Genomic DNA, 19,531 nt, shown 5'->3' with positions numbered 1-19,531 from the left:
GCCAAAATAGAAGGTTCTATAAATCACGTTAGAAGCCAGTGTAAAATTAGAAGAATCCAGAAATGCTAGTCCAACTTTCAGAAGGCATAACTTTTGATCCGAGACTTTGTTTGATGAACTGTTTACATTTTTGGAAAGCTCTCAAAGTGCTCTATAGCCCTATGGACCAAATTTCTCATCCCTCATTTTTAGGCCTATATGAGGTCATTTAATCCCTCAAATATGACTCAAAAGCACTCTTAGGAGGTCTCCAAGCAACTTAAAACTACAATAACTTTCAAACTGTAAAGCCTTTTGACCTAATTATTTTTCTGTAGTGTTTTAAATTAAAAATATAATCATCCCTCCAACTTACACCCTCTAACTCATCAAAATAATGGCTTAATTACAAAATAATCTATTTTCTACATTGACATGTATCCTAAGGTGCTCAAAAACTCTAACCCAGAAAACCAATAGTGGAACTATGAGAGTTGGAATCTTTATTTGACCTTAATGGGCATCCAGAAATGAAAACATTTTAAACAGAAACTAACACTAAGTATATTTTTTGGGTGATACAGGATTTCCCTTACACCACTGGATGCTCCTGCATCAGACACCTAGGGTAGATTGAAAAGTGACCCTATCACTTTATGATGGTAGAGGAAAACTTGAATCGGCAACCTCCATTGCAGATATCCAAGTTGAGTCTTCTATTACACATCCTTTTCACTTCACCGAGTATTCTTCATACTACCTATTTCTGGTACTCCAACACACATGACTATCCAAAATGTCTTCAATCAATCTCTTCCTTCATCGAAGTAGGAATTGGACATGGCTCCAGCATCAACCCCTCATCTGCATCATCATCATAATATTTTGTTAAGTCTAAAATATTGAAGATAGGAGAAATGTGAATCTCATCTAGCAACTCCACCTCATATGCATTTCCTAAGTTATGTTTCTTGAAAATTTTGCAGGGACCAAATTTCTTCATCTTCAACTTGTAGTAGGTACCCACTGGAAAGTGTTCCTTCCTCAAGTATACCATAGCTAGATCCTATACTTGGAACTCTTTATGTCTCCTCTTTTGATCTGCCCCAGTCTTATACTATTGGTTCATCTTGGTAATATGTGCATGTACCTCCTCATGTAGATTCCTAACATGTTTAGCAAATTCTTCTACCTCAACACTTTTCCTCTTCCCTTGCTCCATCTTTCTCAGCTCTGGTGTAGTCCTTAGACTATTCCCATACACAATTTGGAATGCTGATCTACCAATACTCCTATTTACATAATTATTGTAAGCAAATTCTGCTTGTGGTAGAACTAAATCCCATCCCTTGGGCTTATCTCCTACTAAACACCTCAACAAATTGCCCAGACTTATATTCACCACTTATGTTTGTCCATCGGTCTACGGATGATGTGTATAACTGAACTTCAATTCCATCCTCAACTTCTTCCACAAAGTCCTCCAAAAATACCCCACAAATTTAGTATCTTTGTTAGAAATAATACTTTTTGGGAGACCATGTAGTCTCAACACTTCTCTGAAAAACAAATCTGCAATATGTACTGCATCATGAGTCTTGTGGCATGGAATGAAATGCACCATCTTGGAGAACCTATCAACCACCACAAATACTGAGTGATTATCCCTTTGTGTCCTTAGCAATCCAAGAACAAAATTGATACTTATGTCCTCCAAAGGCTTCAATGGAATAGGCAATGGCTGATAAAGTCTAGTATTTTGAATAAATCCTTTGGCTACTTGATATACTTGACAACTTTGCACAAACTTCTTCATATCTTGTGATAATTGAGGTAAAAATAATGTTCTCTAATAATGGCAATAATCTTAACCCAACCAAAGTGTCCTTCCATTCCTCCATTGTGTTTCTCCTTGATCAAGTTCTCCCTCATAGAACTCCTTGGAATACATAATTGACTGCATACCATCCTGAATCAAAGAATCTAGCCACCTGGTCCTATCTAGAGTAATAGGTTCTTTACAAGCCTTCCATGCTTCAACAAAATCAGGATCCTTAGGGTACAGATACTTGAGTTCATCAAACCCAACCACTTCAACCTGCATTGCTTTCAGCAACAATTGTCTCCTACTTAATGCATTTGCTGCCCTATTAGACCTTCCACTTCTATGTTTCAACACAAATGTATAGCTTTGCATGAACTCTACCGATCTCAAATGTCTTTGATTCAATTTACCTTGGCTATTTAGGTATTGCAATGCCTAATGATCAGTATACAAGACAAATTCTTTTATCAATAAATAATGCCTCCATTTCTTTAACGCTTAAACTATTACATAGAACTCTTGATCATAAATAGAATACTTCTTCTTTGCATCATTCAATTTTTCACTAAAATGGGTGATAAGCTTACCTTCTTGGCTCAATATAGCCCCAGTAGCACTGCCACTAGCATCACAATCCACCTGGAACACTTTATTGAAATCAAGAAGTGCCAACATAGGTTGCTCTATCACCTTCTTCTTCAACAATTCAAAACTCCTTGTAGCTCATGTAGTCCACTTGAACTCTCTTCTATCCCCCCTCATTTTTTCAATCAGGGGTGCACATATGTCGCTGAAATTTCTAATGAACCTCTTATAAAAACTAACTAGATCATGGAATGACCTCACCTTAGTATCAGACCTTGGATTAAACCATTCTAGGATGGCCTTTACCTTCTCTGGATCCATTTTGAGACCCTCAACTAATACAACAAACCCCAAATAGACTAACTCCTTTTTAATGAAGCTACACTTCTTCAAATTAATCAACTATTTTTCTTCCCTCAACCTTTCAAGGATACTGTGAATGTGTAATAAATGTTCATCCAAAGACTTTTTGAAAATTAAAATATCATCCAAATAGAAAATAATAAATTTTCCCAAGAATTTCTTTAGTACCTCATTCATAAGCTGCATGAAGGTGCTTGGTGCATTGGTCAGTCCAAAGGGCATGATTAACTACTCATATAGACCATCCTTAGTCTTGAATGTAGTCTTCCACTCATCTCCCTCTCATATCTATATCTAGTGATAGCCACTCTTGAGATCTATCTTTGTGAAGTACTAAGCTCCACTCAAATAGTCCATAAGATCATCCATTCTTGGAAAAGTGAACCAATACTTGATGGTTATTCTATTTATAGCCTGAGATTCTATACACATTCTCCACTCTCCATCCTTCTTTGGTGCTAGCACTGCAAGTACTGCACATGGACTTAGGCTCTCCCAAATCAAACCTTCCCTCAATAGCTCTTGAACTTGTCTTTTTAGCTCCTCAGTTTTAGTAGGAGTCATCCTATGAGCAACCTTGTTAGGAAAACTAGCTCAGGGGATTAAATCTATTTGATGACTGATTTACCTTATCGGTGGCAACCCTTCTAGAACATTATCAAAGATGACTCTCGATACTCACTTAATAGGCTTGAAACTTCAAGTAGAATTTCACCATTTACTTCCTTATCTTTTCTAGGAATCAAATCATAACACATATGCTGATGTTTCATGCCATCCAAAAAATTTCTTCCATCAACAAGACATACCCTAGCACTACTACATGCCTTTTCACCTTCCTTTATCAAGGGCTTCAGTTTGTGGCAAACTCCATCCTTTGTCAAAGAGTATGTATTTACATGACCATCATGTATAGTATGCCTATCAAGCTACCATGGCCTTCCCAACAATAAATGGAAGACATCTATTGGAATGATGTCACAGAGAACCTCATCATGGTAACTCCCAATCTTGAACTTCACCAAACATTGTTCACTAACTAGAACCTTATGGTCACCCTTGACCCAAGAAATCTGATAGGGTTGGGGTTGTTTCTCCCTCTTGAGCTTTAGCTTTTAAACCATCTCTTCTAACACCAAGTTGTTAGTGCTTCCATCATCAACAATTACATCACAACATTTACCCTCGCACTTGCATCTAGTATGAAACAAACTCCTCCTTTTTCTAGGTTTAGTCTTACTACTAAGTAAGACCCTTTCATTTACTAGAAGCTCTCCTCTTTCTGCATCCTTTGAATGTGATGACTATGCATCCTCATCCACATGAGTAACCCTTGCTTTTCTATCAGCTCTCCTATATGTCCTTCCTTGGCATTGAAAGCATTCAAAGGCACGATGACCTTCTTCATTACAATGAAAATAGGTACCACAGAAGCCTCCACTTCTAGAACCTTGTCTATGTTCTCTACCTCTTCCTCTCTAATCTCCAAATTTTTTATCATAGGAGTGGTTGAAACCCTCATTCCTCTGCTTCCAGCTAGTACCCACATCTTCATTTTTCCTCTGGTTTTCATTTTGGCCTCCAAATGACCTGCCACTACCCCTTCCTCCTTAACCATGCCCTTTTTACCTTCCATCAAACCTTTTCTTTATCTTCTCATCAACTCATAGGGAAAATTGATATGCCTCTTCAATGCTAGTCATTCTAACTAGACTTAACTCCTCCTAAATGCTAGGTCTTAACCCACTGAGGTAATGGGCAACCTTCTCCTTGTTTGCTTCTGCATGCCCTACCCTAATAAGAACTTAGTAAAATTCCTCTGTATATTCCTAGATAGATTTTTCTACTTGCTTTAACCCTTGAATTTTCTTGAACAAATCAATCTTGTAATCAATAGGAATGGACTGCTTCTTTAGTTTGTCCATCATGCAATCCCATCTTGTGATTTTCTCCTTTCCTCTTCTATTTCTTTCTAGTTGAACCTCTTGCCACTAGATTTTGGCACGGCCTTTCATTTGGGCCTTTACAAACTTAACCCTATCTAGGTCCTTGATATCCTCATACTCAATATATTCCTTTAGTTCATTGATCTAGTCGATCAACTCATCCAGGTTTAGACTTCTTGAAAACATACCCACACCAATTTTAGGTCTTTTTCCAAGCTTAGCAATGGCCCTAAAAATCCTCTCCTCTGCCTAGCTTAGGAATTCTCCATATCCTTCCCCTTTTGGCCCAATATTTCCTTCCTCTTCATTTTATTCCTCACTTTCATCACCTGTGGCAACATTCATCCCTCTACGGATCTCCTCCTGCAATGCTTGGACTTGTCTCTGGAGAGCTCTAACCTTAGTAGTAATAACTCTAACCCTTAAACCACACTCCTTTCATGGAGGCATCTTTTTGTCTCAAACCCACAACCACATAGTCTTGGTGCAAACTACCTCACAGTCGGCGCTCTGTCTACACACTCAGGAAAACCTTCTCTAATACCACTTGATGAAGACACAAACCACAACTAGAATGAATGCAATAGGGGAAAAGGGGAATATTATTATCATTAAAATGTGCTACTACATTTAGTACATATAAATAGAACCAAATATATGCCCTATGGGCTTACAACGGTCAGATCTTGGAGAAAAATCCTCCTCACAATTCCTTCTCTCAAACTCCACCAAGAACTGTCTTTCCAATGCCAGAAATGTTCTTAAATAAACCCCAAATTAGGTTTAGGGTTAGGAATAAATTCTATAATATTCCATTTTGAATCCACTACCAAAACATAAGGTTCTAGAAATCACGTTAGAAGTTGGTGTAAAATTAGAAGAATCCAGAAATGGTAGTCCAACTTCTGGGAGGCATAACTTTTGATTCAAGACTCTGATTGATGAGCCATTTACATTTTTGGAAAGCTCTTGAAGTGCTCTATAGCCCTATGGACCAAATTTTCTAGTCCCCCATTTTTTGAGCTTGTACAAGGTCATTTAATGCCTCAAATCTGACTCAGAAGCACTCTTAAGAGGTCTCCAAGCAACTTAAAATTGCAATAACTTTCAAATCGTAAAGCCTTTTAACCTCATTCTTTTTCTAGAGTGTTTTAAATTACAAATATAATCATCCCTCCAACTTAAACCCTCTAACTCATCATAATTATCGCTCAATTACAAAATAACCCATTTTCTACATTAACACTTATCCCAAGGTGCTCAAAAACTCTAACCCATAAAACCACTAGTGGAAATATGAGAGTTGGAATCTTTATTTGACCCAAATGGGTATCTAGAAATGAAAAAAATTAAATAGAAACTAACACTAAGCTTATTTTTTGGGTGATACAGGATTGCCCTTACACCACCAGATGCTCTTGCATCATTAATGGAAGGCACCAAAATACATGTTTTCCACTCAATCATTAACCATTAACCTTTAAAAGAGGTTAAGGTTTGGGCTCCAAAATATGTGTTTCAATTAAAAATCTTAACCTCTCCATCTAAAGGGTCAAGATAGATTTCCAAAACACATATTTTCTACTCAATCATTAACCTTAACCTCTCATCTAAAAAGGTTAATATCATAGCTCAAAACATGTATTTTAAGGGTGGTTATCAACCTATTTTGTCAAAATGGTGAAAATTTTCTATATGTGGTCAATTTTGAGTCAGGCGTTTGAGTCAAGAGACATTTCTTATTTCTTCAAGACTGGCACTTATACATAGGGGAAACTTGGTTTGAAAGTGCCTTCTTGCTACCACCTCCATCAACATTTTCTTCTATAATGAAGAGTCATTGTTTAGGATGCATATTGTTTACTCTTAGAGATACATCTATCTTGATAATCTCCAATCTTCACACCCTTGGCGGATGATATAGTCATGTGCAAGTAGATGTCTCTGACCAGATTGTAAAGTGTGAGATTGTTTGTGTTGATTCTCAAGCTTTGTGACAATAGGAATATAGTTGGTAGAAGAATAAACTTTCATGTGAAGTGCTTGGCATAGTGATTCAATGCTATCTGTGTCTTCATCCTCAACAGAAGATAATTTAAGGAAAATACTTGTGCGCTTGGGTACATGAGTATATGGGGGATTATGTGACATAATAAAAAATTTAAATGGATAAGAAAGGCATCAAATTAAGTGTAACTAAAAATCTCCTCAAAGACATTCCCTCTCATACACATTCCTCCAACTTGTGGCTATGAAGCTTAATTCAATAGTTTGAAAACTTCAAAACCAATGCCCACCTCAAGACACATCGTGGTGGGGAACTCCAAATGCTTGGTAAGATGAAAAACATCTCACACTCAATCGTGACACCACGAGAAAGGAGGATGGGCTTTTATATGTAGTCAGTTATCTAACATCTCTTTGTATTGACTACAAGTGGACCTACAATAAACAAATCACATGAACTATTTTTTAAAACATCTCAATGAGCAGTGACTTTGAGATCTATATAGTGATATGGCATGAAAAATGATGAAATGAGTTCTATTTGATTAGTAACAATTGATATGCGCACAAAGAAAATATGTACTCAAGGAAACGTAGGACATATTGGATAAAATGTTTGCTGAAATGCATGATAGGACAACAAGACGGAATTTGATGGTCTCTCCTCACTACTCCTTGGCTGAATCAATGGAATTTCAAAATATAATTTGGTCATGCCTAGACAAGGTGCATGAACTATTTCATAGAATTCCTCTCATCAAGATAAATAGTGTGAGTGCTAGAAGCATATTGAGGAATAACATCAAATATTGATACTCTATATAACCATAGGCCAAAGTTGGATAGTTCAATTACAAAGATGACATTGAAAGAGTGATATGTGATTTTTCACAACCATTTGACAAAAATTCACATAGGTAAAAAATGACCTTCTTATACTCGTTATAGCTTGTAGAAAATAACATCTCATTTCATGATATGATTCTAAATCCAAAGACAACAAGCTTTTTGTGAAGGCTTTCTTATCTTTCAAAATGAAGTCACCATGAGCCTCATCCATTAAGAAATTTCTTGTGTAGATTGGAAGAATAATGAATCATGTGGGTAGAGACATGTTGAATGTCAATTGGGCACCTCATCATGCTCATGGGCTTCTGGTTCCTTCTCATGATAGGTTTTTAATGAGCCAAAACCATGCATGCATATTATTTGATCGAATGCTTGATCAATATGGATATAATTATAGACAAAGTCATGGAAAGACATGATAGTTGTCTAGTAAAATTGCTTCACATAAAGCCATACATTAGTGCATCTTTATCAAGGTTCACATATTGAGCATGAAGACATTGATAGAAGAGGTTGATAATGATCAACCAAGTCACCCATTTCTTATCACTCTTCATGACTCCTTCAGTTCTATAGATTGTGTGAGATGGAATCAACATGGTCAACATGTGGCATTCAAAGGCCACAACATTCTGCACCAATATTAGGAAGGCGGAATTGATCAACTATATTTGACCTTCTTGTTAGGATTAAACCACAGATAGAAATAAAAATTACATGCAAATATAACCAATAATAGAAAATAATAGATCACACATAAAAGAACACAAGGCACCGAGATTTAACGTGGTTCACCCAATCTGTAGGCTACATCCACCAAACAATAAGTCTGATATTATAACTATCTAGTGATTACAAGTTGATTACAATCCATAATCCCTTACAACTCAATACCACCGCAAGAACTAATTTTTACATCACAACTTAATGAAAATACCTAACCCTAAGCCCTTTTATACAAATAATGTTATGCCACTTTAGGGTTACAACATGTCAGCCATATGTCAGACACAACATCGGCCATGGCCCAAAATATTTTTGGCTGAACCCCAAAGAATTTATGAAGTATGTACAGTACTTTCCTTATCAGTCACCATAAACTAACACTTCTTTCAAAGTCAATAGATCATCAACAAGTGGACATGCTAATGGCTCATCAAAATTGGTATCAAAGGATTAAAAATTTTATAATCTAATATCAATGACAAGCCAAGATTATAGTATCACTATCTAGACTGCAATTAGTACATGACCAATTGATGTTGTGAATGATTGTTTCTATATCAACACTCAATATGTCAAAGATCAGAAGAAGATTCTGCATCAAATGTATCAACAAATCAATGATTCAACCTTCTGAAGACATGTTCCAAGTCATACATTTCAATTAGTGATCTTAGTGATTTAGGGTAAAAAAATTTAACGTTAATAAACCTCTCCAAAATCACGTAATTGGGAAGGATTTATTAACCATGGAAGAGTAGTTCTTAACCTTGATGTCTATATAAGGAATCATTTTGGCTTTGTAAAGGGACTTTTTGGAATTTGGAATAAGGGAACGCATATGCTAAAATTTTGATGTGAAGGAAATTTTTGGAAAAGTGTGTACAAATTTTGTCTTTGAAATTAAAAATCTCTGTTATGTTCTTGCTGCAAGAAAATGAAATGAGAAATGTGTTTGGGTTCTTTTTCTAAAATCTACATTGTTGTAGCATAAAACTATTGATTCTTTTTGTAGTGAATATTTTTATGGTATTGTGTGAATGTTTATGAATCATGAATTAGCATGGTAATAATGATCATTTTCAAGCATATTTCTTGATTATCTTTATTACTAGTTTATGTTAATTCAAGAATGATGTGAAGTTGTGCGGTGCATTTGTCATCAATAGACTTCTCTCTATCTTTCAAAGTTTTAATTCATTTATGTTGAGAAATAAAATGCACACATCATACAAGGGAGCTTCCCCTCTCAAATGCAGAGGAAGATTATAATGTGGTACTGATTGATTTCAATCTCTCCAACTATTAGCATAGTTGTCACTATTCACAAGGCTAACAAGGTTGGTTTTAATAGTAACTTCACAGTGATAAATCTGTTTACCAACATATTTTTGGTGACTCTGTTGGGGATACAATGATATTTTTGGTCACTATGATAGGGATACAACCAAGAAAGAATAATAATTCACCTATGATGAAGCAAGATTGTGTAGCTTCATAATAATGTGCTTCCAGTTCTCCAGCCAAAACTTGGTTTCCAAGACACACAAGAAGACATTATTTCATATTTGAACACTCTAGCCTAGAAGTGTAGAGAAAGCACTTAACAATATCATTACATGAATTAAGTTCTAGAAGAAGAAGAAGAATTCAATAAAATCTTTCTAAGTGCTCCTATTGGTCAAAAAATTGTAGTGATTGAATGAATAGTTGTTATTCCAAGAAGAAACAGGCAAAAGCTTAGTTACATCTAGGGTCAAGTAAATAAAAATTGGTAAGTTGGCAGATAAAGGTACCTTCCCTTGAATGAAGGTTGGTGACTCTATTTAGAAGATTGAATATTGGTGACACTATTTAGAAGATTTAATATTGGTGACTCTATCTAAGGTTCAAGTTAAAAACATGGTTTGGTACAAAGGGAAAGTGGAAAGTGATAGTGACAGTGCTAGTAATAGTGATAAGGAATACTTTTCATACCTAAAGAAACAGATTCCTAATGAACATCTACAAGTTGAATTCTTGAATAATTTCCATGGTAGGAGGAGGCTAGATACTAGAATGGTTCATCCCTTCTTGTTGCATTTTTTTCTAAATATCAAAGAAGATAATGGAAAATATTATGGGTTTCTTTCCCATGATCATGTGTCTTTATTTGAAAAAGTTTCAATATATAAAGTTAAAGAAGTGTTGACCTGATGGTCAAATAATTTTTTAGTTAGTGCTAAACACTTAATCATTTGGTTGGTTACATTGCTATTGAGTTTCAAGTAGTGTAAGTTGAGCTTCACAATGTAAAAAAAGAATGATTAAGTATTAATTGAGCTAACACTATCTACCGAGTTAGCATATTAACTGAGCAAAATAAAGGTAGTGTTGACCAAGCTATAGTGTCAATCAAGCCCTTTAGTGTCAATCAAGTTCTCTAGTGTTTGTTGAGTTTTTAGTGCTAACCAAGTCCGTGCCTACTCCCAAATGATCAATGTGGACCAAGCACCAGTTTCAACTAAGTGTCAGAGTTTGTTGTGTTGAAAGTGTCTCAACATGGTATTGTGAATATTCCTATTATTATTATTGTTTCTTTTGTAATTGATACTATTTATGCTTCTAGTATTTCAATGATAAGTGCAATGAAAGTTGAGGTTAAGTCTCAACCGAGCACAAAGGATTTAAGTAAAAGAAAAGAAATGATTCCTTCTATTATTCTAAAAGAAAAGGGTAAAGAGGTAGAAGCCTCCAATGATGAGATTGATCTAGAGGAAGACATAGTTATTCTAGATTGGGATCTTTCCAATCTTACTCGTGATCAAATGGACACTCTAGGAAAGTTTTGGAAGAAAAGGGAAAAACAATAGAAGCTGAGAGAAGAAAGGAAGAAGAATAATCAAGTGTTTGAAGACATTAAAGGTATATTTGTTGATGCACTTAGTATTCAAGTTGATGATAAGAAACCTATGATGGATCAACTTGTTGATGTAGTTCACAAGTTTAATGAATATCTAAGTGCTCAAGAAAAAATACTACAAAGGGTAGAAAGAAAGTTTGATAACAAATTTTTGGAGAAAGTGGCACAAAAGATTACTATTGATCAAGTGGAATAGTCCACTATTCTTGTTAATTTTAAAAATTATGTAAATAATGTTGTTTCCTTATTTGTAAATTTAAGTGATAACGTAAATTTTACCAAGGAAATAAAGGACAAGTTGTCTAAGATAGATACAGATCTGAAGGAAAGTGCACATTAGTTATCACTTGACCCAAGTACCAGTTATGCACATTTTATCAAGATCAAGTATTGGACAAACTTGCAGGTAGAATTGTTGAGAGAAGAGGCCAGGATCCAAGCTATTCTAACAGATATTTAGAGTTTGATAATTCCCAATAGGGATGTAGTGTAGAAACATATTATTCATGCTAAAACATTAATCCATGACAATAAATTCAGAAATGCTTCTAAATTAAGAAATTTTTACTAGGTTTGAAATGTGTCAATATGGATTTCTATGAAAGTTGTGTGTATGAACAACCAAAGAGAGTGAGTTTTGTGAATACTGGCAAGGAAAAGAAAAATGAGAAATTAGAGCTTGTACATATAGATGTACAGGACCAACTCAGGTATCTTCCCTTGGTAGCTCTCATTATTATGCTACATTGATGATGCAACTAGAAAAGTATGGGTTTATTCCTCAGCCCAATTCAGAGAATATTCATTGAATAATTATCTTTTTATCACCGACTAATAATGGCATCTTCATCCAACAACAAAGTCAAGAAGGGTTCCAAGATGCTAATAAGAAATGTAGTGCCCACAAACTCAAAGTTCAAACTTTGCCCGACGATTGTAGAGGAACTAGACCTAGTTAGAGCACATTCACAAATTCCTTAAAAGGTGCTCTTGATACATGATACTAGGTCATTTTATCACTGTTCAATTAAAGAATTGGGTACTTTTGAGATGAATCAAGCATATGAGGCATTATGTGTGGATGAAAACTTGAAACCCAAGCATTGACATTTGGAAACAAAGGGTTTAACCTGCATTCTACATATGTCGAGGGATTTTCAAGGAAAGTGGATTAGGTTTATCCTTATTTGTGTCCACAACATGCAATTCTAGCTTGACCAACATATCCAAATAACAAAAAAGATGATTCATAGGGTTACCGATTTTCCTATGCTAGATAGACCTAAAACCACAAAAACCCTAGGTCAAATTGAACTAAAAAAGAAGACTTTTTCCAAGTGGGATGGAAGAGGAATGGAGTTGAATGGAGTTAAGGACATGGAAATTAAGTATGGAATTCATGTGATTGCTCACAAAATTTATAGTTCCATCCAACTCAACAATGTTTTGTGTGAAGCTATAGACTTAGCATTCAAGGTGGTCAAGAATAATTTATCCTTTGATCTTGTTGAGTTTTAGTTGAGCTAGCTAAGAAAGAATATGGAGAGTATCTAAATATCCAAGACTAATTTGTGTAATTTTGGATTACTCCTTGTATGTTTATTCTTTTATGTTCAAAATTGCTTCCCTTTAAAAGGTGTTGTGGAATGGAAAAAAGATAGACCTATTCTTTATCAAATCAATGAGTTCATAGTTGAAGTGGGAGACAATTTTGAGGGCATCATGGATGCATACTTTAAAAACTTTAAGGAAAGGATATAGAGTAGATTTAGGATACCTAAATATCTAGGTGATGATTATGAATAAGATATATGTTTCCTTGTGGATTGTGACAAGGTGCATATTTAGGAACTTAGGCTAAGAGTGGCATGGGTAAAGCCTCTTGGTTATGAGGTAAAAATTGATGACACAAGAGGTATCATTGAGGCTCTTGTCAATGAGCCTGTGGATCCTAAGGCACCATATTTTGGTACATTTGAAGAGTCAAATACTATAATTTCTTTGGAAATCAAGATTCCTCAAGCCCTAAAGAGAGGAAGAAAGATAGATCCAAAAGGAAAGCAAGAAATGTGGTTCCCCTCTTCTGCTCATGAAGAAGAAGCAGAGGAAGAAGTGACAGAGGAACCTCTAAAGAAAAAGGGGAAGATAACTATAACTAAGAAAGTTACAAGGTCCTCTCCTACATTCTTAACCAAAAGGCATACCAAGCATAGGAAGAATTTGAAGCTTCAAGATGAGGATGAAGAGGAAGAGCATAAAATAACCTTTTAGAAGTCCACCCTACCTTTGAAGAAAGGTTAAGAAGACTCACAGAAGGAGGAGGTATGACATACTTCAAATCACTTAAATATGAGACTAGGAGCAAGGAAGAGAAGAAGTAGATTGAAGAAGCCTTAGTGGAAAAAAATAGCCAAATGGAAATATGCTCTGACTGAGTTAGAAAAACAAGTTCCAAATGTTATACTAATGGAAATTTAACCTCAATAGGATAATGTTGTAGCAATTGCCAGAGAAATCAGGAAGCAAACCTTGAGGAAGGTAATGCCAGATCTTTCAAAAAAGGAAGTGAATGGAGCATTTACCAAGCATGAACAAAAGCTAACTCCTAAGTTCAATGCATTCTTGATTTTGTCTAAAGATTTTGAATCTATTTTACAATCAAATACAAATTCATGGAAGAACATCTATGGATTGCATGTTATAAAGCCTACTGAGGAGGTTGTACAAGTAGATGATGTCGATGACGAGGAAGATAATGATGAGAAAGATGATGAAGAAGATGTGGATGATTATATAGTCAATGAGGATCTACCTTAGATTCAAGATATCCAATATTTTTCTCGTAAGAAGATAGTGGTAGAAGTAATGGCCTCCCTTCCTAATTCTTTGAGGAAAACATTGATCATATCAAGTTTAGAGAAGGTTTCTACTGAGTCATAGAAAATTGAGTCAAACCTTGTTCCACCAAGCACTCAATTGACTATTGGATCTATTCTACTAAGTGCAATGATGAATGTTGTAACTACTACTTCATCTATCAAGTAGCAGGCTCCACTCTTCAAAGCAATAGGCCAGATTAAGTCTCGACATAGTATTGTGAATATTATTGCTATTATTGTTGTTTCTCTTGTAATTGATACTTTTTTGCTTCTAGTGTTTCAACAATAAGTGCAATGAAATTTTTAGTTAAGCCTCAATTGAGCACATAGGATTTAAGTAAAGGAAAGGAAATTATTCCTTCTACTATTTAGAAAGAAAAGGGAAAAGAGGTAGAAGCCTCTAATGATGAGATTGATCAAGGGGAAGACATAGTTACTCCAAATTGGGATCTTTCCAATCTTACTCCTAATCAAAAGCACACTCTATGAGAGCTTTGGAAGAAAAGGGAAAAACAACAAAACCTAAGAGAAGAAAGGAAGAAGAATAATCAAGTGCTTGAAGACATTAAAGGTATATTTTTTGATGCACTTAGTATTCAAGTTGATGATAAGAAACCTAGACTGGATCAACTTGTTGACATAGTTCACAAGTTTAATGAAGATCTAAGTGGACAAGAAAAATTACTATAGAAGGAAAAAAGAAAGTTTAATAATAAAGTTTTGGGGAAGTGGTATAAAAGATTGCTATTGATCAAGTGGAATTGTCCACTATTCTTGTTAATTTTGGAATTTATGTAATAATGTTGTTTCCTTATTTGTAAAGTTAAGCGATACTATGAATTTTACCAAGGAAATAAAGGATAAGTTGTCTAAGATAGATACAAATCTAAAGGCAAGTCGACATTAGTTGTTACTTGACCAAAGTACTAGTTATGCACATTTCATCAAGATCAAGTATCCAACAGACTTGCAAGTAGAAGTGTTGAGAGAAGAAGCTAGAATTCGGGCTATACTAACAAACATTTAGAGTTTGATAATTCCTAACATGGATGTAATGCTAAAACATATTGTTCATGCTAAAACATTAATCCATGACAACAAATTTTCAATTGTTGATCATATGCTAGAATTATTAGCTAAAGTGCAAATAACTTTGCACAGTCCCAAAGTTTTGCAAGATAATTGGGATAAAACAATGTCCACAATTTTGAAGGTACATAGTGATTTCCTTTCACATTTTGGTGTTACCTTGTAATTATGCATTCTTTTTGGCATTTGTGTCAAAAGAGGGAAAATAGTTATATCATAAAAAAAGGTATATAAGGAAGAAGACAACATCAAAGGGGAAATACAATAAGGGGGAAATATATGTACAACAAAGGTACAATTATTTTTTGAAAAAGAAAAAATAGAGTCAGCTTCAGTCCAGTATCAACACAATAGTAAAAACTAAATTATAGACCCAAGTATATTGATAGAGGGATTTTTGACTTGTATTTTTTATGTATTCAATTTTTTGTAGGATAAGTGTTTTGTCACTAATGCCAAAGGGGGAGATTTTTGACCTAATTGTCAAATCATTTGTCAATTAGTGCCTAAACACTTAATCATTTGGTTGGTTACATTGCTACCAAGATTCACAAAGTTTACTGAGCTTCAAGCAGTGTAAGCTAAGATTCACAGTGTAAACCACGTAGGATGTAGCATTAACTGAGCTAATGGTGTCTACCAAGTAAGCCATGTTAACTTAGCTAAAGGGAGGTAGTGTTGACCGAGCTACAATGTCAATCAAGCCCTTCAATGTGAACTGAGTTCTCCAATGTTCACCGAGTCTTTAGTTCTAACCAAGTTTTTGCCTACTCTTGAGTGATCAATGTGGACCGAGCACCAATGTCAACCAAGTGCTAGATCTTTTTGCATTAATAGTGTTTTTGAGTGTCAGAACATCACCCGAGTGGTCTTTAGAACCTTAGTTATAACATTGAGCCAACTTAGTAAATATTTTTGAATTGGTATTGTAGCCAACTCTAGAAGGTAATTATTTGGATTTATATACATGTAAGGCATCTTTTCATATCCAAGTGCATAAGAGTATTTGTATGAAACAAGTATGAATGTGAATTGAATAATAAAGGCTACAAGTATTATAAGGAAAAGTAGGGTCTCATCTATCACAACAAGGTGATCATTTCTACATCAAAGGAATCTCAATCAACAAACTAAGTTGTGAAAGTAGAGATCAGCCATTAGTTCATCCTAATAAGTGCATTAGTCAAATCCTCTAACAAGGTGGACTTAAAAAGGTTATGCTATTTAATCTCCTAACTAAGTGTATACTTCATTGTATTATATACATCCTTTTACAAGGTGGACCTAATAGTCCATTTTGCTCCTAATAGGGTAGATCACCAAAAGTGATCATTTGTAAGCCTTAACCAACCAACTTTATATTAGAGTACTAAACATTGTAGGTATCATCCCCACCCCAATTTTACTTTCTATTTGGAAGGTTTCTAGGTTACAAAATATTTTATCAACTCTTATGAATGTTTTATTGCTTTCAGTCTTTCATGCATGCAATTAGATCATATTATCTTAAAGAATATTAATTGGTGAATTGAAGTTAAATTTTTATTGGTTCCTAATTCACCCCCCCCAGTCACTTGGCCCACCATACATTTCCAACAAGAAGACCTTTTCAAAAAATGTCTTTCATCCAAATCAACAATGAAGAATAATTAAAATGTCTCTGATGCATTTGTGTCCCAAAAAAATCAGATTTTCATTGATACTTAGCAAGCTAGCTTCTTGAAGAGTTTCTATGGTAGATGGAAACTAGATCCAGAAAATATCCATTCATCTTTTCTTTAAACTTTGCAAAAGATAGATGAAGAAGATGGTAAAGATAATCAGTTTTTCTCTCACAATCCAAAATCATTTTTAGAAATAAGTTCCAAATGCCGTTAGGATGAAGAATTTGATTTAAAAAAATGATTCATGTGAATCGAGCATGGATAATGGTGGTCCAAAAAGTGTCCCAACACTTGCACCTATTTCTCATCAAAATCATACTTCCATTGATCCCAATCAGGTTGAGTTTTTGATGGGGACACAACTCAAGAACAGAATGGACACAACAGAAAAGGGGAAATTATATTAACTGAGAAAATAAGATAGTATAAATAGTACAAAGAAAATAAACTACAAAACATGCCCTAAGGGCTTACAATAGCATAAATCTAGAGATAATTTCTCCTTTCAGTACCTCCTCTCAAACCCCACTCCGAACAGCCTTTTACAATGCCAGAAATCTCCTTAAATAGACCTCAGAGGGTTAAGGACTAGGAGTACATTCTAGAAAGTGCTAGTAGGCATCCACCAACCAAATAGAAGGTTCCAAAAGCTACATTAGAAGTCGGTGCAAATCTAGAAGAATCCAGAAATGGTAACCAAACTTTTGGGAGGCATAACTTTTGAACCGTAGCTTTGATTGACGAATTGTTTACATTTTTGAAAAGCTCTTGAAGCACTCTATAGCCCTTGGACCAGCTTTGCTCATCCCCCATTTTTCAGCCCTTTTTGAGGTCATTTAATTCCCCTAACCTAACTTTGAAGCATTCTTAGGAGGTCTCCAAAACTCGAAAAACTGCAATAACTTTCAAACCGTGGGGCCTTTTGACTTGATTCTTTTTCTGGAATGCTCTAAATCACAATTACATTTATCTAGCCAATTCACACCTCCTAGTTCACCAAAATGATGGCCCAATTACATACTCCTACTTTTTTGGGATTTTCTAGCACACTGATAGTGGAACTGTGAGAGTTGGAACCTTTATTTGACCCAAATGGGTATCCAAAAATAAAAACACATGAAATAGAAACTAAGTCTAAGTAAATTTTTTTGGGAGACACAGGATTGCCCTTATACCTCTGGATGCTCTTGAATCATTTTTTGAAAAGCTTCTATGGCAATGCACACCTAGATCCTAACAAAGTACATCCTTCTTTACTTAAAACACTAAAAGAACTTGAGAAAGAAGACCCATGCAAGAATTATTTTCATGGTAACATAACATCTCTAGATCCAAATGTTAGAAAATAATCATCTAAATCTACATGCATGAAAGGAGAATATGATTTTGTGTCTAATCAAGAAAATGGTGAAAAAATGAAATCTATAGAAGAAGGAATCGCTAATGTATCAAGGCATCATTATGAAATTTTCAAATCCCATGATAAAGTATTCAATAATCTTGATCCTAATGAGAAAGAAAAGGAAATATCAAATGTTTCTCAACAAACTACCAAGAAACATATATCATCATAATATTTGTCTACTAGGGATTGTTTTATCCTAGACACATTATTTATTTTCCTCTTAAATTATTCAAAGTAACCATCCATAATAGTTTTTAAATTATCACCAATCTAACCAATGAACTCATTAATCTATTGGGAAATTAGTTTCTTCTTATCCCAAAATACCAATGGTGAGAAACATATTTTTCACATAAAATAAAATACAAACAATCACAGATCCAAACTTACATAGACTACTCTTTGCTTTCCTTATACTTTCCAAATTATCTACTACCTATGTATGTTTGAGGTCTTATAGGTCATAACTATGATCTTTCTTAACAACTTTCCATCCCAAGTCCACTACAACGCATGGCACTCTACCAGGTTGGCTTGACTGATAAACTTTGTGGGCAATGACTCTGATATTGAATTGAATATCTACAACTTCAATGATTGTGTTACATCCCAATTTTTGACCTAATTTTAAATTTTCTCATAGCCGTTAGATTAAATGGATTTCTTCTTTCATAATCATGTGAAGTAGGTAGTTATTTATATCTATTGTATTAACTATTAATGAAGACAGTTGTTATCTATTATTTTTCATGTGATGTTTAGCAGTTGCTTAATTTTGGAATTATGGTTAATAATTAAATTCTTTTAAATTTTTATATGAAAATCATTATGGAACTTGTTATTATCATGGAAGTATTGCATGGGTAATTGCAAGAGAAGATGAAGGGGGGAAGCATTGCTAAACAAGATCGACGGAATAGGATACTAGCTTAGTCCAGTCATCAGGATTGACATGTATAACCTTAAATTACCTTGGTAAGGACCTAGTGATTTGAACTTTAGAATACAACTAAAGGACCTGCATGAGATATTAAATAAATAATCTAAAACATAAAATAATTTAATTAAAATATAATACATACCTCAAAGGATTTTGAATGATCTTTCACCATATTATTATAATATATACCTATGTACGTACACATAGATATAAAAATAAAGTGACACCATAATAGTATTTTATTTATATTAAAATGATGTCACCACACCAATATATCTATGTGTATGTAGATAGATATAAACCATAATATTTTTCAACTTATAACCTTCAAATCTTCTTCCATCCTTTTATTTTTGTATTGCTTAAAACCGATTG

The sequence above is a fragment of the Cupressus sempervirens genome, chromosome 3 (genome assembly GCF_028749045.1).
Source record: "Cupressus sempervirens isolate cs-2001-9-10 chromosome 3, ASM2874904v1, whole genome shotgun sequence".
NCBI classification, from domain to species: domain Eukaryota; kingdom Viridiplantae; phylum Streptophyta; class Pinopsida; order Cupressales; family Cupressaceae; genus Cupressus; species Cupressus sempervirens.
The sequence above is the reverse complement of the archived record's forward strand: the minus strand, read 5'-3'. Positions refer to the sequence as shown.